General features: G+C 40.5%; 1 protein-coding gene across 7 annotated transcripts in view; it reads right to left on the minus strand.

The window, feature by feature from the left end:
• The window catches only part of SGMS2 (sphingomyelin synthase 2), a 72,815-nt gene that overhangs the window by 37,727 nt on the left and 15,907 nt on the right, over positions 1 to 19,181 (minus strand). For 3 of the 7 annotated variants that reach the window (XR_015553851.1, XM_087437754.1, XM_087437755.1), the window contains exon 2: positions 5,839 to 6,136. The gene's annotated coding sequence lies outside the window, so the exon portion shown is untranslated. Of the gene's footprint in view, positions 1 to 1,978; positions 2,118 to 4,988; positions 5,209 to 5,838; positions 6,137 to 6,307; positions 9,095 to 9,158; positions 10,024 to 19,181 lie in introns of those variants that run through there. The other 4 variants (XM_087437757.1, XM_087437756.1, XM_014784605.2 and 1 more) reach the window with 4 other exon arrangements.

Raw genomic sequence — 19,181 nt, forward strand, 5'->3', positions numbered from 1 at the left:
AGTCCGGAATCCTAAATATATTTAATGCTTACAGACTGAAAGATACAAAGTAGTAATTTAGAAAGTTTTCTTTTTTCTTCCCCTCATCAAATAATATTCATCCTAAAATAGGGGTTCCAGTATGCCTGATATTTATAAGTATTAAAAGTCTAATAGATGATATAAATTTTACTTCGTCTTTGATAGCTATAAAAGCGATATGTATATAAGTTTACTTAGCAAAGATTTTCATCTTAAACATATGTTAAAACTTTATCTTCTCCAAAATATTTTCTTTTTGAAAGGCATCTTTTAGGGGAAAAAAATCTTTCCAGGTCTAAAAAATTCTTAAAATTCACCAAACTTAGTAAGAACTTTAAGAAAAGGGCACTCATTTAATAGAACTGGCTTATTGTGGTTTACAATTACTATTGGCAAGCAACATGGGGGTGAATTGCTCTCCAAAGTATTTTAAAATCCTTAACCATGTCTAAGGTAGGTTCTCCCAATTTGTGGTTCAAGCTGGTAAGTGGATCTACTGCAGCTCGATAAAATGTTTGGGCTCGTGCACACAACTGGGGACAGAAAGCTGCCTTCTTCAGATTTTCTAAATGGAGTAGTCGTAGGAAATGAAAGTGCCAGCAGAAAGCTTAGAATTTAAGTTCGTGAGTTTGTTGCCGACTACCTGCTTGATGTCAGTTTCAGTAACAAAAGAAGAATATTCGTTCTCATGCTACAACTAAAGATTTCTGCTAATTAAATGGGAGTAGAGCCTCATCTATAACAGCACAGTTTCTTGCATTTGCGTACTCTGCTGAATTACCACTGATTCTGTCTCATCTTTTGAAACCTTATTTAACCTTCCTTTAGATATGTGAAGGTCTGTTGTGGCCAGGTGAACCAGACAGATCTGTCCCTGCCCTCACAGAGCTTGAAGGCCAACTGGGGAAAGAACTGTACCACAAGGAGAAAAATGTTTGGATAATTAAAAGTTCAAGACACTATAGGAACACATTGCCAAGGTACATCCTGGGAAGGTCAGGGAAGGTTTCCTGGAAGAAAGGGCCTTTCAACTCAGATCTGAAGGATGAAGAGGAGTTGGGCAAGTTGGGGTGGGGTTATTTAAGGCAGAAGGAACAGTATGTGCAAAGACCTTAAGGAACAAAGAAGAATGTAGTTTGTATGTATGGGAACAGAGGGGAAGTCAGCCTGGTTGAAGTGGGAAAAGGTTGGCTCTTGAAGAGCCTGGTAGGGCCTTGTTATGATATTTTGATCTTGCTCCCAGGATAATGGGATCAGGGAGTGACGTACTCAGTTTTCTGTTTTGTAGGATCCCACTTATGATTCCTGACACTTAGAAACCAAGGAGATGAACATTTCTTACACTCAGCGGAAAACGATCAGATCACCCCTATACCCAAGGATAAATGTATAAGGTTCTTTTTTTGTGTGTGTGAGGAAGATCAGCCCTGAGCTAACACCTGATGCCAATCCTCCTCTTTTTGCCGAGGAAGATTGTCCCTGGGCTAACATCTGTGCCCATCTTCCTCTACTTTATATGGGACGCCGCCACAGCATGGCTTGACAAGTGATGTGTCAGTGCGCGCCCGGGATCAGAACCTTCGAACACTGGGCCGAGACAGCGGAGCGCACTCACTTAACCGCCATGCCACCGGGCTGGCCCTAAGGTTCTTCATTCAACCAACTTTCCGCAGCACTTTCTGCAGTGAGATGTTACCATGTGACCCAGGAAAGCAGACTGGCTAAGAACTCAGCCCAGGAAGGAGAGGACCTGAATTAAGATTCTAGTTCTACCACGTTCTAGCAAATCACTTAACTTTGGGAAAGTCACTCAAACCCTCTATGTCTCAAAGTGGAGTTAATAGCAGCTACCTCACAAGGTTGCTATGACAATTAAATGAGGTACTATATGTAAAACACTTAGAACAATGGCTGTCACAGTGTCAGTCAATCTTAGTTATTATCATCAAAAATATACCAGTCAGGGCCAGCCCCAGTGGCCTAGTGGTTAAGTTCGGTGCACTCTGCTTTGGCAGCCTGGGTTCAGTTCCTGGGCTTGGACCTACACCACTCATCTGTCAGGGGCCATGCTGTGGCGGCAGCTCACATGCAAAAAGAAGAAGATTGGCAACCGATGTTAGCTCAGGGCAAATCTTCAGCAAAAAAGAAAAAAATAGATATATACATATACCAGTCAACTGTGAGCATCAAGAACCAGTGCTCTGGACTACATTTAACGTTTTAAACCATATAAACTCTTCTCTTTAGACACCATCTAATTTCTTTAGGAAAAGCAGCTTAAACAAATAAATCTGTATGTTTAATACTTTTATCAGTTTTCTATTTGAATATTTAAGACTTTTAAATGAGATGCTAACACACAATTATACAAAAATAAAGCTTTATTTCAAAATTTTTGAGGCTCACGTCCTATGTGAACAAAGGTCTGCTGTCCTGACTGAGTTTTCTAGGACTCTTCATTTGCAGATAATCTTCAGAATCAGGGCACACTTAGAAATCAGACTGCCCAACTGAAACTCTGTGGCTATGAATCCAAAGGAATTTGAGTAAATCCATTTATCTAATAATCAAATTACAGAAAATTAAAGCAAGAAGCTTTTAAGCCTGAATACACACATTGGGAAGATCAAAGAACCTGTGGATTCACCGCTAAACACAAAACCATTCAATACCTGCATTCTTCTTGTTGCCTCTATTTTAGATGTAAGTGCTGAATCACTGTTCAGAAATCTGAGGGATTATACATTTTACTATAGAATACAGACTACAAGTCAAGATATAATGCCAAAAGTCAATTAATTGCATGCTAAAAATATTTGTGTCACTCGCCACTAATACTGCGGACAGATAGAATATTTAAATCTTTGCAAAGCTGATTGAGTCAGGGTTGCCAAGACCACTTGCAGTTTGATGATTCACTAGGAGGACTCAGAATCTAGCATGTAGTCAAACTCATGGCTAAGATGTATTACAGGAAAAGGATACAAAGCAAAGTCAACTAAGGGAAAAGGCACAGGGAGCAAAGTCTGGAGGAAACCAGGCTCAAGCTTCCAGAGTCCTCTCCCAGTGGAGTCACACAGGTCACGCTTAATTGCCCACAATGAGCTGTGACTACACCTGTGAAATGCTATCTACCAGGGAAGCTCCTTAGTGACTCAGTGTCTGGGGTTTTTATTGGGGCTGGTCACACAGGCACTTTCTGCCAGGCATGTTCCCAAATTCCATACTCCTGCAACGTAAGCAGGTGTTCAATGTAAACCATACTGTCTGCACAAATGGTTTGGGCACAGTGAGCCATTATTAGGGAACGGTGGGAACCCTCCCCAAATCTAAGTTCCCAGATGCCAGCCAAGGGCCAACCTTGCCAGCAGGCCTTTCGAAGGACAGCAGTCTCAGGCCTGTGGTGATAACTGATTTTCGTACATTCTCCTATTTCAATTAGCTATAATATAGGACCAAACTACAGGAGAAAGGTCTTACTCTTCTTAGCATGTCATGTAGGTGCCCCATGAGCCTGAGAAGCACTTTCATCCTGTATGTTTTCAGTATTGAAAATGTAGCATTTTGGGGCCAGCCCAGTGGCGGAGTGGTTAAGTTTGCATGTTCCGCTTCAGCAGCCCAGGGTTCACTGGTTCAGATCCCGGGCGCAGACCTGCTCACCACTCAGCAAGCCATGCTGAGGTGGCGTCCCACATAGAGCAACTAGAAGGACCTACAACTAGGATATACAACTATGTACTGGGGCTTTGGGGAGAAAAAAGAAAAAAAGGAAGATTGGCAACAAATGTTAGCTCAGGGCCAATCTTCCTCAAAAAAATAAATAAATAAATAAAATGTAGCATTTTTAACATGGGCAAACATTGTCTGAATTTATATAATAGAAGATCTAAGATGGCCTTCAGTGGTCCTTCTGTACAATAAAAAGAGCTGAATCCTCATCCTGTTTACTTTTCTGAGCTTTTTTTTCCTTTTAAAAAAATACCACTGAAAATTCTGAAGAAATAGTACTCTTAAATTGAAATCACTTTAAGAAACTATTTAATCTACCAGATTGGCAAAAAATCCAGACCCTGGTAACAGTTACTCTCACAGGTTTCTATCAGGGGTAAGAAGAAGAAAAATGCCTTCTGGGAGGTGATTTGACAATATCTATCAAAATCATACACACACTCTGTGACCTGCAATTCTCCTTTTCACATCTGCACAGTTATAATTGCACACATGCAGAATAACCTGTGTACAAAGTTATTTATTGCAGCATTGTTTAAGGGCAAAGGATTGGCCACAACCCAAATGTCTATCAATAGGTCACTATTTAAATTGTGATACATCCATACAACGGACTACTCTGTAACTGCCGAGAAAAAGAAGAATGAGGACGTGTTCTTCGTCCTGATGTGCTAAACCCTCCTACACATATTAGGGGAAAAACATACATTGCAGAGAAGTTAGTTTCCATCTTTTACTTTATGAAGGGGGCAGATATGACTTCATATTCACATTTGAATTCATATTCATATTTGTTTGTTCATGCACAGAGAAACTCTGCAAGGATGCATTAGACACTGACCACAGAGGCTGGAAGGGGACGGTAGAGGCAGAATTTAGGCAAAATCTGTGAACCTGAAAAAATTGTATAAAAATGGTATACTTGGAAAGTAATCCTTCTCTCTCTTCTAAGCCCAAGTTACATTAGCCTGGCATTTTTTTGTTTGTTGTCTTAATAAGCTTCTGTATTTTTGCAGTGATTACACTAGAGCATAAGACTGCTTTATCCTATTTTCCAAATCAGGTTCCAACTCTCTCCTTGTCATCTGGTGTCTGTCTGCCATCTTGAGGGGCTTGCCCAGGACACCTGCGGTGTCAGGGGCTCTGTGCCTCCCTTCTCCCATCCGTCTGCTGAGGATATTCGGGAGCTTTTTAAGAGCTCCATGAAAGCAGGGACTTTGTTTTGCTCACAGCCTCACCTGCAACACTGAAAAGAGGGCCTGGCACACAGAAATCGTTCGGTAAGTATTTGATGAATAAATGAATTCTTCTCTTCACCCAGCTCCAATGACAGACACTACCAGACAAAGGGAGAGATATCACTGGGGTCAAATATTTAGAAATAGCTGTCATTCCTAGTATCACCCCAATATAGGCATTCTAATCCTAGCCACATTCCTAGAATTCTTTTGAATTTTACAGAAGACAAACAAATAAGCATAAAGAAGGCGGTGCTGAACAATGACTCTCAAATATTCACAAAAATTTATTTTTAATTAACTTGGGATTACATGGCCCTGGGGTCTATCTCAGGGCTGAAGTGTTTTGAGGCAAACACCACACGAGTAATGATGAAAAAGAACGGTTATCATAAGAGTCACATGAGCCCCAGTCATAAGGTTCCCACAGCTGTAGAGAAGAAAGAAAACACCTTTTGCATTAGAAATGCAATTGCTAGATTTACTTTCAAGAATGAGATTACCCCTGAAATTAAATTCCAGTTAGCACAGACAGTGAATTGAGGTGCACAATGTGAATCGCAGAGGCGAATCTTCCTTCCTCCTCAGAGGGCACGGGCTGGGTATAACCACCACGCCCTTACCCCGGGTTTCAATAACTGTAAAAACAGAAGAACTGTGCTGTACTGATGTCAGTCACATGGCTGAACAGGTGCACGGCTGACTGAAGTTCCCTAAGCCGGGATGAGGCAGTCACTGGGTGCCGTCTTCGGGCAGGAATGCAAAGAGGTCAGGGACTTTTGATGTGACCCCTACTTCGCTTGCTGTCATTTAAGACAACGATCCAATGAGTGAGGAAACATCCACTCACCTGGAACAGCTTGAACTCTAAGACTCTCCTGAAGATAAAACAGAAACGTTCGGTGCTCAGGCATTTACAAAATGTCTTCACTGGAGAAGAGGAGGCAGCAGAGCAGCCGCAGGACGGCCGGCAGGCAGCGAACCGTCAGCGGGCGCAGAGGACGCCTCAGCTGTACACCAGGAAGCACCACCCTACTGTCTGCAGATGGCGGCACAGCGGACCCCACCTTGCGCCTTGCACAGTCAACACCCCAGTCTCGTGGCAGCTCCTTTCTGCGAAGAGTCGGATGGGGAAGAGGATGATCGCTCTAAAAGAGGGAAAAAGCAAGAAGTTAAATTAAAATGATGCTTTGCAGTTTTGTTCTGTTGGCTTTCTGGGGGTTACTGGTTACTGTCCCCCAGAAAAACACTGGCTCTAACAGGTACCAGCACCTCAGGAGGAGGAAAGCAACTCGGCCATTCACCCTACTGACACCTACTTAACACCTGGCAGGCGCTGTTCAGAAGTGGAGCGGTGCAGGACGCAGATTCCTTTCCCCCGTGATGCTCATTCTAACATGGGAACAAACACGCAGATAAACAAGGAGACTGACAGACGCCACTCAGAGCAGTCAGTCGGAATCAGGGCAAGGCTGGTGTGGCTGATTTAGAGCAAGAGGTCAGGGAGTCTCTCTGAGGGGATGACTTAAGACTTAATAGTGATGGCAGGGCAGCACTCCATCCAGTCATAGGGAGCAGCTGGTTCAAAGGCCCTGAGGCAGGAATGAGCCAGGTAGGTTTTAAGAACGGAAAGGCAAGTATTGCTGAAGCATTTTGATGGAGGAGTAGAGAAGAGCAGAGCGGGGGAGAGACCAGTCCTCTGAGGGCTTTGCAGGCCAGGCAGAGGGACAGCCTCCACACAGGGCAAAGTGTCATGGAAACTCACGTTGTTGTGCAGTGTACAATCTGCCACCTTCAGACAAAATGGCAGAAGATTCCCTTTGAAATACATACAGCTGCTGTGGTCTTTCAATGGATTGTCTTAATAGACTTCATTTTTTAGAGTCGTTTCAGATTCACAGTGAAATAAAGCGGAAAGTACAGAGATTGACCATATTTCTCCTGCCCCCACACACGCACAGCTTCCTCTATCATCAACATCGCCCACAGAGCGGTATATTTGTTACAACTGATGAACCTACACTGACACATCATTGTCTCCCAGTATCATACTTTACATTAGGGTTCACTCTTGTTGTACATTCTATGAGTTTGGACAAATTTATAATGATGTGTACCTACCATTATAGTATCATACAGAGTAGTTTCATTGTCCTAAAAATCCTCTGTGCTCCACATATTCATCCTCCCCTCTTTTAATGGATTTTAAGCAGCTGAAATTTGGTTTGTGGGTGGAAGTAAAATATATGCTACTGTCCAGAGGTCTACAGATGATAGAACCACAATATGAGTATCCTAAGAGAATGGCCTGAGATCAACCACCAAACTGCACTTGGTACACACACAACACACACACAACTTAGTAGTTGATGTATGTATCTTTTAACTGCCTAGCAAATTTCATTAAAATCTATGTTTGTTAACAATTACAGGATATATATATAGTCATCTACAACCAGAAACTGATTTTCAATTGAGATCCCACTTTCACCAAAAATATTCAACTGTTGCAAGAGACTCAAGAATGAATGTGTCAGTCCTAGGTATACACCCAAGAAAAATGAAAACACTAGTCCACACAAAAATTTGTACAAGAATGTTCACAGGAGCATTACTCATAATAGCCCCAAAGTGGAGACAATCCAAATGTCCATCAGCTGATGAACGGATAAATGACATGTGGTGTATCCATACCATATAATATTGTCTGGCAATACAAAGGAATGAAGTAGTGATACAGGCTACAACATGGATGAACCCTGAAAACATTATGCTGAATGCAAGAAGCCAGTTATGAAACAGCACACATTGTATGGTTCCATTTATATGAAATGTGTAGAATAGGCAAATCCAGAGATAGAAAGTAGATTAGTGGGTGCCAGGGGCTGGGGGAGAGGCGAAAGGGCAGTGAGTGCTAATGGTATGGGGTTTCTTTTGGGGGGTGTTATAAATGTTCTAAAACTAGATAGTGGTGATAGTTGCACAACTCAGTGAATATACTAAAACCACTGAATTATACTCGTTAAAAGGGTGAATGTTATGGGATGTGAATTCTATCTCAATAAAGCTGTTATGAAAATAAAAGACCGAAAGTGCACCTGAAATGCTGTATAGAGATGAAATAAACTTCCATTGGTCAAAAATGCTATGTTCTAGTAAGGCCCATAGTAAGAGGTAAGCAACTCAGTTTTACATTCCACAGGCTCTACAATACTCTCGGTGGGATGTTTTTTTGTTTACCCCTCTGGAAAGACCACCACACCCTTGGAGGATGTTTTTCTCGTTTCACTTGGAACATTACTTCAGCTCTGACCTTCTGTCTTGACCTCACCGACATCCCCACTAACCTGACCCTGCTTCCAGCCCCTCTCGCCTTTCCCCTGGGTTACAGTAATCTTGCACAATTTTCCACAGAGAGAGAGTGTGTGTATCTCCATGTTTGTATGTCCTGGGAAGAGGGGGAATGGGGAACCATGTTTTGTACCCCAGGGGAAAAAAAGCTTTTCTTGACACTTAGCTGTGATATGCTCACTGTAGGTGTGTGCACAAGAGGCCATGAGCAATAGCGCAGACCAGGCAGACCACCGTGTGATGTCATGTGACAGTTTTCACTGTGTCCTTCAATAAATTCCAAAGCACAAGTCTCTACAGAGTCTCTGGCAGGAAGCCAAGGCAACGCCATAGAAACAAGCAGCTCTGATGCTCTGCCTCCTTTCAGGGACACAAGTGGACTTCCATGTCCTCAGCCATGCTTCCGACAAGAGCTGAGGAGGAGACAGCACCAGACTTGGGGAACAAATTCTCTAACATTAGGAGATGGCCAAAATACAGCCACATAAAAACACTAAGGAACCCGATGCGTCGAAAAGCGACTTCCCCCAGAAGCATCTGTTTTTAAGTCTAATGGACTTGAGAGTCATAGTCTGGCAAAAGAACAGCCATAATCATCTCAGGGGATTAAACAACTTAGAAGAATATTCCTCGTTGTCATAGTCATCTCAGGCTCTACCTAATAGTTAAACGTGGAGCTTTTCCAAATCACAAAAGCTATTGTGGCTAAGGCACATTTTACTCTAAGTTGGAAAGTAGATGAATTTTTATTTTTAAAGACTAGTTATTAGAGAGCCAATTAGCTAGAAAAGGAGCCCTGTTCCTTAGATATTCCCGTACCGGACATGTATGACATGACACAGGTGAACTTCCACGGCTATTCCACGAGTCTTGTGAATAAGCTGATGCCCCAGTGATTCGCCCATCTTCTTCATTCCATCAGGCAAAGTCTTTCGTTCTTGAGGCTAATTATTTAAGAATTTTTCTTCAGATGAAATAGTGTTCATCCTAAAGTTGTAAATCAACTACAGCAATGCATTTTCATTCTAATACTTGTGGGGTATTGCTAAAGCCCCCAAAAGAAAGCAGAAATAGATTAATTCCCTTGCAGTTCACAGGCACTAAATGTAGCATGCTGCAAGGAAGGAGGGATGGCGTGTGTAATCCTTGGACAAACACCACTTCTTAGAGAAGCCTTTCTTGACTCTTCCAGACTGCACCAGGACCCCCTCACCTGCTGCACATTACTCGATACTTCTCCTCCATCATAAGAGTTTGCTAATTGTACTTATGTAATCAATTATTGGTACCGATTTACTCGTCTCTTTTCTGTCAGACTGTAAACTCCGTGTGGGAAAGGACCTCATCTGTCAGGTTTTCTGCTGTCTCCCTGGCACACAGTTGACAGTTACTTGTTCACTGACTACATCCCTCTTTACAGGATAGCCAGCTGTGTTCCTCAAGAGGCCCATGTAAGCTCCTCGTAAGTAAGATAAGGAGGCCACTGAAGTTTCCCTCAAAGGGGGGAAAAAAGGAAAGCACTTTAATATTATAAAACCCCCACATTTGATACCTTGGAGATTTTCAGAAGCGGGGTCCTTGGATGTACATATGCAGATATGAACGAGAGAGGGAGGGAGGGAGACAAGTGGGGAGGGATGACCCACTAATTCAGATGGCTGCTTTAAGAGTAAAATCATATTACAAGAACTCAAATAGCGTTTTCTAATTATAGGCTCAAATTTAAAATATCTTGAAAGGTCATTCTGTACGTCCCTCTGCTTAATACAGACTGCATGCAAAACATCCCAGAAATAGGAGTCTATTTTTGTTTTTTTTTTTAAGCCTGGAGAGGAAGATTAAAAAGCCCTGTGTCTCACAACCTCTGCTTTCTACAGTTTTTCTGTTAGGTCTCCCATAAGAAACAATTGCCAATCTAGTTCTTTCCTTCACAACACAATGTTGTTATTGTTATATCTGAACTCCTAAACTCCTTAGAGTAAAAGTCATAAGAAATTACAAGAAGGTCACATAGTATCATAACAGTGAAACTTAATTATTTAATTTTAAGAAATCCTTCAGACCTTCTGTGTCAGAAGAAAATAATCCCTTTATACTTTAACACTGAAAGGAGAAAGTGTTTAACCTTACTGGTGAGCAAAGAAACTCAAATCAGAAAAGGAGATACTATGTTTTCACATATGAAATTGACTACAAAAACAAAACCAAAATCATCAAGCTGCTTTCTAGGACTACTGTAAAATATATTTCTTATATTTTACAAGCACTTTAAGAATGTGAACAAAGATTTAGCTCTGAGCCTATGACACTGTTAATAACAGTGAAAACCTGGAAATAATCAAGTGTCCGACAATAGAGGATTGCTTAAATAAACTGTGGGGGATGTATACAATGAAATACTGAAATACTTCTTTACAATGTTTAGTGGGGAGTGACAGGAGGTTCATGATATAGTCATGAGTACAAAACAATGACATGTGTACGACCCTATCTATCCTATTTTTTAAAAGTTGCATGTGTAAACATAAGTGCTGGAAAGATAATGCAAAATGTTAACAGGTGATAGACTTATAGATGACTTAAATTTTCCTTCGGTTTATCCAGGTTTAAAATTTTCTAAAATAAACATGAGTTGTTACTATAATCAAAAAGTTAAAGAAAAAAGATGAGGCTAAAACTCCCAACACAAACTTCCAAATATCAGCTACCATATTAACAGTCTCTAAACAAATGTTTATTATGATAAGCACACAGTCTGTTTAATATCATCATGTACCAAGGCTAAAAACAGTAAACCTCATTTTTCATTTTGGTCACTGTGTGTGGGGTAAGAAAATAAAAATATTCTTTCCTGAAAACTTAAAAAGTTTTCTTTTTAGCAAGATGCCATTTGTGGTGATGTACCACCAAGTAGCAAAGGGGTCAGCCTCTCTGTTTAAACATGGCATAATCACACAGTTCATCAAATTAAAGGGACATGGACATATTTACTATGATTATTACTCTTGCTCAAATAAAATCCTGTCTTTGAAAATAAAATGAAACGACATGAATAAATATGAATTAGGATAGAAACAAATTTGGGAGGGAGGTATTATTAGAAAGAGGCTGCCAGAGAGAGTTCACCTCTGGTGGGGGAGACAGCATGTCTGCTGGGAGGCAGCGACCCCTCAGCATGCACACAATAAGTATTATCATCAACACCGAAAGGATCCTGCAGTATGTACACCTGCACAGGTGAACAGAATGAGCAGACCAGCTAACCCTGAGTAATTCAGCTAGAGCTACACGTGTGGCCAACTCCCCGGCTCTTGCTCAGGAAGGCTCCTTCAGACTCCCAGCCATTCAAGTCTCTTGGTTCTATAATCCATTTCCTCCAGTTTTTATTCCCCTCTCTTCTAATCTTTTGTTGTCCTTGCTCCTAAGATTTCTAAGAGGTTGTTTACTCTAGCCTCCCCACTAGTTATCAGCAGTTTGCTTCCCTTGTGAGAAACCTGTTCTAAAAAATTAATAATTTGTATTTACTTTAATTCTCTTATAAAGAGTTTACCTTGTGTGTCATTACCCATCTCAAACATCCTCATCCAACAGCTTTCCAACATTCCTTCCAAACAATCTCAAAGCAAATTACATATTGGCATATTTACATAATCCTCTATTTCACAAAGCAACCTCTTTCAAGGTTTTCTTTTAAGTCTTGGAGGAAGGATGATGTTCAGAGAACAAAATGAGAGTTGAGAAAGTAAACTCTCAGGACCCCAAAGAATTATTGGTGCTCAAATTAAAGAAACAAAGTACCAGGAATAACTGGAAAAGAGGAAGAATAAAGAAGGAAGTGCAATGAGAGACATGCTAGTAGAAGATTTTGCAACTGAACCTTCAGCAAGATAAATAAAAATGAAGCAAAGCACCCAGGGGCCTGGGATGATGAAGCCATTTTGGGGGTAGGAGCCAGAGGTGAGTATCAAGATATAAACCAGAGGTCCTGATGGGGGAATTGGAGACACTACCCAAGCTCTAATGGGCTGTCACAAAATGGGATGGTGATACTGACCAAGTAAATAAGTCAGCCATATGCTTTTACCCTCAGCTTCTAAGTCATGCAGGGTCAGAGCTATACCTCAGGGGCAGGAAGGAAATGTTTAAGTAGTAACCATTGTGAATCTCATTATTAATGACCACACTACTCTCTCCCTTGCTTTCAGAATATAATCTATGGGCTTTGGACACTGTGGACACCACCTTGACCTCAGAATGTGGTACTTTCAAGAGAAGGATGAAGTTTAGCACATGGAAAGAGAACCCTTGAGGTTCTCCTCAAACCACCCTCAAGTGTCTTAAGCTTGCTGTAGAGAAAAGTAAAGAATTCTTACTCATCCTTGCAGAGAGGTTTACAGATAATTCTAGTTTTCTATCACATTTCTAAATAAAAATGTGTAAAGGTAATGCAAGCATGTGTACTCTCTTCAGTGAGGATACACACATTCATCTCTCTTCGGCTTTTATGGTTGTTGGTTAAACTGTAATAATGTATTGGTTTGTGAGCAACTCTCTAATTGAGAGCAGTGGGAAATATGATGAAAACAAGAAGCAAAGGGGCTTCCTGGGGGAAAGAGCATGGGCAGAATATTTTATTACAATCAGGAGACCTGGTTTAATCTGGATTCTGACATTGCTAATTGTGATCTTTAAAAAGTCACTTTAACAGATATAGCAGGCAGAAAATCAGAAAGGACACAGTTAAAGACAACAACACAATCAATCAACTGGATCTAATAATTGACATCTATAGACAACTTCATCCCATAACAGCAGAATACACACTCTTCTCAAGATCACATGCACATTCGCCAAGATAGACCACATTCTGGGCCATAAAACACATCTTAATAAATTTAAAAGACTAGAAATCAGACAGTGTTTCCCATCAGACCACAATGGAATTAAACTAGAAATCAATAACAGAAAGATAGCTGGAAAATCCCAAAATACTTGGAGATTAAACAACAAATGTCTAATTAACACATGGGGTCAACGAAGAAATAAAGAGAAATTTAAAAATGTTTTGAAATAAATCAAAATGACAACACAACTTATCAAAATTTGTGGGTACAGCAAAAGCAGTGCTTAGAGGAAAATTTATAGCAGTGAATGCATAAATTAGAAAAGAAGATCTAAAATCAATAATCTAAGCTTATACCTTAGAAAACTAGAAAAGATGAGTAAATTATATCCAAAGTAAGTAGAAGAAAAGAAATAACATATTATTATATAATAATATTTGAGAATCAATTAATGAAATCCATCACATCAACAGGCTGAAGAAGAAAAATCACATAATCGTATCAATAGATGCAGAAAAAGCATTTGACAAAGCCAGCACCCACTCAGGATAAAAACTCTCAGAAAACTAGGAATAGAGGGGAACTTCCTCAACTTGATAAAGAATATCTACAAAAAAACCTACAGCTAACATCATACTTAATGTTCTCAGCTTGAAGCTTTACCACTAAGATCAGGAACAAGGCAAAGATGTTCCCTCTCACCTCTGCTTTTTAATATCAAACTAGAAATCCTAGCTAATGCAATCAAATAAGAAAAGGAAATAAAAGGTATACAGATTAGGAAGAAAGAAAGACATCTGTCTTTGTTTGCAGACAACATCTACATAGAAAATCTGAAGTAATCGCCAAAAAAATTCCTGGAACTAATAAACAATTATAGCAAGGTTGCAGGATACAAGGTTAATATACAAAAGTCAATCACTTTCCTACATACCAGCAATGAACAAGTGGAATTTGAAATTTAAAACACAATACTATTTACATTAACTCCCCCTCCCAAAATGAAATACTTAGGTATAATCTAACAAAATATGTATAAGATCTATGAGGAAAACTACAAAACTCTGATAAAAGAGATCAAAGAAGAACTAAATAAATGGAGAGAGAGTCCATGTTATTGGATAGAAGGCCTCAATACTGTCAAGATGTCAGTTCTTCCCAACTTGAACTACAGATTCAATGCAATCCCAATCAAAGCCCCAGCAAGGTATTTTGTGGATACTGACAAATTGATTCTGAAGTTTATATGGAGAGGCAAAAGACCCAGAATAGCCAACTTAGTTTTGAAGGAGAAGAACAAAGTTGGAAGACTGACACTACCTGACTTCAAGACTTGCTACAAAGCTAGAGAAATCAAGACTGTGTAGTATCAGTGAAAGAACAGACAAACAAGTCAATGGAACAGAATAGAGAGCCTGGAAATAGACCCACATCAATACAGTTAACTTATCTTTGACAAAGAAGCAACAACAATGCCTTGGAGCAAATATAGTCTTTTCAACAAACAGTACTGGAATGAGTGGTCATCCATATGCAAAAAAATGAATCTTGGGGCCCACCCGGTGGCGCAAGCAGTTAAGTGCCCGCGTTCCGCTGCGGTGTCCCAGGGTTCGCCGGTTCGGAACCCCGGGCGCGCACCGATGCACTGCTTGGCGAGCCATGCTGTGGGGCGTCCCATATAAAGTGGAAGAAGGTGGGCACAGATGTTAGCCCAGGGCCAGTATTCCTCAGCAAAAAAGAGGAGGATTGGCAGATGTTAGCTCAGGGCCAATCTTCCTCACACACACACAAAAAAAGAGACAGCAAAAACATGAATCTACACACAGACTTTACATCCTTCACAGAAATTAACTCAACATGGATCACAGGCCTAAATGTAAATATAAAATGCAAAACTATAAAACTTCTAGAAGGTAACATAGAAGAAAACTAATTGATCTTGGATATGAAGATGACTTTTTAGATATAACACCAAAAGCACGATCCATGAAAGCAATAATTAATAAGCTGGACTCAACTAAAATTAAAAATTTGTGCTCTGGGCCGGCCCCGTGGCTTAGCGGTTAAGTGCGCGTGCTTCGCTGCTGGCGGCCGGGGTTTGGATCCTGGGCGCGCACCGACGCACGGCTTCTCCGGCCACGCTGAGGATGGGTCCCACATGAAGCAACTAGAAGGATGTGCAGCTATGACATACAACTATCTACTGGGGCTTTGGGGGAAAAAATAAATAAATAAAATTTAAAAAAATTTGTGCTCTGTGAAAGGAAATGTCAAAAGAATGAGAAGACAAGCCACAGATGGGAGAAAATATTTGCAAAAAAACAAATCTGATAAAGGACTATTATGCAAAATATACAAAGAACTCTTAAAACTCAACAATAAGAAAACAAACAACCCAAGTAATAAATGGGTCAAAGACCTGAACAGACCTCACCAAAGAAGATACACAATATACAGATGCAAATAAGCATATGAAAAGATACTTCACAACACAAATCACAGGGAAATGCAAATTAAAACAACAATGAGATATCACTACATCTATTAGAATGGCCAAAATCGGGAACAATGGCAAACCAAATGCCGGTGAGGATGCAGAACAACAGGAACTCTCATTCATTGCTGGTGGGAATGCGAAATAGCACAGGCACTTTGGAAGACAGTCTGGTGGTTTCTTACAAAACTAAACATACTTCTACCATATGGTCAAATAATTGCACTCCTTGGTGTTTAACCAAAAGAGTTAGAAAATTATGTCCACACAAAAGCATTCACACAAACGCTTATAGCAAGTTTACTCATAATTGCCAAAAATTGCGGGCAACCAAGATGTCTTTCAATAAGTGAATGGATCAACAAACTGTGATACATCATACAATGAAATATTATTCAGTGATAAAAATATATGAGCTAGGGCTGGCCCAGTGGCATAGGGGCCATAAGTTTGCGTGCTCCACTTCAGCGGCCCCGGGTTTGCAGGTTCAGATCCCAGGTGTGGACCTACGCACCGCTTACCAAGCCATGCTGTGGTGGTGTCCCACATATAAAGTAGAGGAAGATGGGAACAGATGTTAGCACAGGGCTGATCTTCCTCAGCAAAAAGAGGAGGATTGGCAGCAGATGTTAGCTCAGGGCTAATCTTCCTCACCAAAAAAAAAAAAAAAAAAAAAGTGAACCCTAATGTAAATTGTGGGCTTTAGTTAATAAAAATGTATCAATATTGGCTTATCAATTGGAACAACCACACCATACTAATGCAAGGTGTTAATCATAGCAGAAAATGGGGAGGAGCTTATGGGAACTCTGTACCTTCAGCTCAACTTTTCTGTAAACCTAAAACTACTCCAAAAAATAAAGCCTATTAATTTACAAAGAAGTACTTCTCAGAATTACCTGTCAACTCACTCATATTTAAGATAGCAATAATTTTTTCAAAAATAAAAACAAGATATTCCAACTATTGTGATTTAAGCTGTAAAGCAATACTCGCACATTAGTGGCAAAACAGCCCCCAGTTATGTCCTTTAAGGACAATGACAGTTTGCTCAAACCCAACGACTGATCTAAATTTGCCTTATAATTCAAAAGTACTTAAGCCTTTCTAAATGTAGGGAGCATTCTAAACACCCCTCAACGTTGAAGAAACAACATTTGTGGTGAGAGCAGCGCTCTGCTTTGTGGTATACCACGTTTAGATCTGGAACTCCATCACTGTCCCCACTGGTTTTCATACTCATCCCAATAGACATGAAGGCAATGCTTTGTACACCGAATGGCAGGGCACATCCATCCCTGCTGAAATTAAAGGATTCACTCAGCATGCAGCATAAGCACACGTAGGGAGGGGCTTAGCAGGAATCTGCAACGTGCCGTTTGCAAAACTGTACCCTGATGGAACCACACCTAACGGACGACTTGCTTTGCTTCCAAAATGCCATCTTGAGGACATCCCTTAAGAACATTCTCATAACCAAAGAGTCACTGTAATGGAGCCCTAAGTGGAGAGGTCCCAAGCCGCTTCCTCAAGGAACTTTGCTACCAAGAGCTTTGCTATCAGCTGAGAAGATGAACATGAAGTGTATCTGCCAATAAGCGAGAAATCTGACCAGAGAAATAATGGCCAGGCCCCAAAAGATATTTTTCTGCCATTTGTGAAATTCCACGTGAGTTTTACAGTGTGATTTTAAATTAAAACCTCTCAATTTCAAACAGCCTTTCTAGGGCTTCTGTGAATTACAAGTGTTCAGAATTGCACACAGAGCCTAGTGGGTCACCCTGAATACCTTTCACAAAGCAGCATGATGATTTTACTCTTCAGTCCTAACCGAAAAGGGGTGGGATCTTTGAGCCATTTCCTGTGAAAGCAGCCTTAGAACGGAGGTAGACCCAAGGAGTCCGGGCCTCAGAGCTCAGCCACCTCCGGTCTCCCCTGGCCACAGCCTCAGCTTCTGCTGCCTCTCGCTGACACATGTCCTGGGCAATGCACAGCTGACACCACACTGCTGCCACTACTCTCGTTTCCAGACACAATATTTAGAAACTATAAGTAACAGTTATGGTTTATAGACAAATATTTAATAATAAAGCTGGCTCATCAGACAGCTTTATTTGTTAAATTCTGGTTATGTTTAAAGAGTCAATCCAAGTTCTCTGTAGAATATTATCAAATCTCATTTAAATGAATAAAAATATTTTTTGAGGACAAATGACTCAAAAAAAGCATTTTGTCAATATTTCCTTCTCTTAAGTTTCATGTTGAAAGGGATCAAAGGATTCTTAGAATTCAAAATGGATATGAACCCATTCCACATGCAGAGGGAAAAAATCCAACATGAACAAGAGGTGAGGGGCCGGCCCCGTGGCTTAGCGGATAAGTGCGGGTGCTCCACTACTGGCGGCCCCGGTTCAGATCCCGGCGCGCACCGCAGCACCGCTTCTCCAGCCACGCTGAGGTGGCGTCCCACATACAGCAACTAGGACGTGCAACTATGACATACAACTATCTACTGGGGCTTTGGGGAGAAAAAGGGGAAAAAAGGAGGAGGATTAGCAATAGATGTTAGCTCAGAGCCGGTCTTCCTCAGCAAAAAGAGGAGAATTGGCATGGATGTTAGCTCAGGGCTGATCTTCCTCACAAAAAAAAAAAAAAACAAGAAGTGAGCACGTGTATTGGGCAATCAAACGTGAAGTGCGGGAGTCATTTCAAAACAGAACAGCTAACGTTTGGACAATATCACCCCCTGACAATAGCTCCCGCCCATTGGGGAAGAGCCAGGCCAAGTATTATGATAGCGAAATGAATCTCAGTGAAAACTTAACATGAAGAAACCAGGAAGACAAGAAATTCTTTTGATTTGCTTACAACAACAACAACAAACACATATATGTATCTTCTATAGTACCAAGACATTTGGCAAGTTCTATAGTACAAGTTTAGTTGGAAAAAGTAAAAGAAAATATACATAGGCACACATGTGTATATGTATGCATGTGTATATACAATCCACATATGTATATCCATCACTATCTCTCTATAAAAGTTATGTGGATTAAAGCAAAAAATATATAAAAGACTTCATTCCCTCAGTTTTCTATTAAAAGTGGTCTTTAATTCGTGTGACCACATAATCTAACATTCTAACCAGGCCAGTTTTGAGAGTGTAAGAGAGCCTTACTCATAATGACACCAGGACAACAGGTACACACCGGGACCATCCCGGGCAAACCAGGACACATGATAACCTTGATTACAATGAAGTCCCTGGAAAACTGCAAGAACAATATTAAAAGATGTCTCCTTTAGCAAAGTTAAAAATAAAAAGGTCTTAAGGAATGAATTTTAAAAGCTGAAGTCCACAATAGATTTTGTCCATATGGGGCAACACCCTATTAAACAAAGGATATAAGTTAAAGAATGAATAGTAAAGTATTAAAATAGGGAATTAATCTTTAATAAGACCAGAAGCCTAACTTAATTTTTTTCTTTAATTAAGAAAGC

This window comes from Ceratotherium simum, chromosome 12 (genome assembly GCF_057802395.1).
Source record: "Ceratotherium simum simum isolate JZ-2026a chromosome 12, ASM5780239v1, whole genome shotgun sequence".
NCBI classification, from domain to species: domain Eukaryota; kingdom Metazoa; phylum Chordata; class Mammalia; order Perissodactyla; family Rhinocerotidae; genus Ceratotherium; species Ceratotherium simum.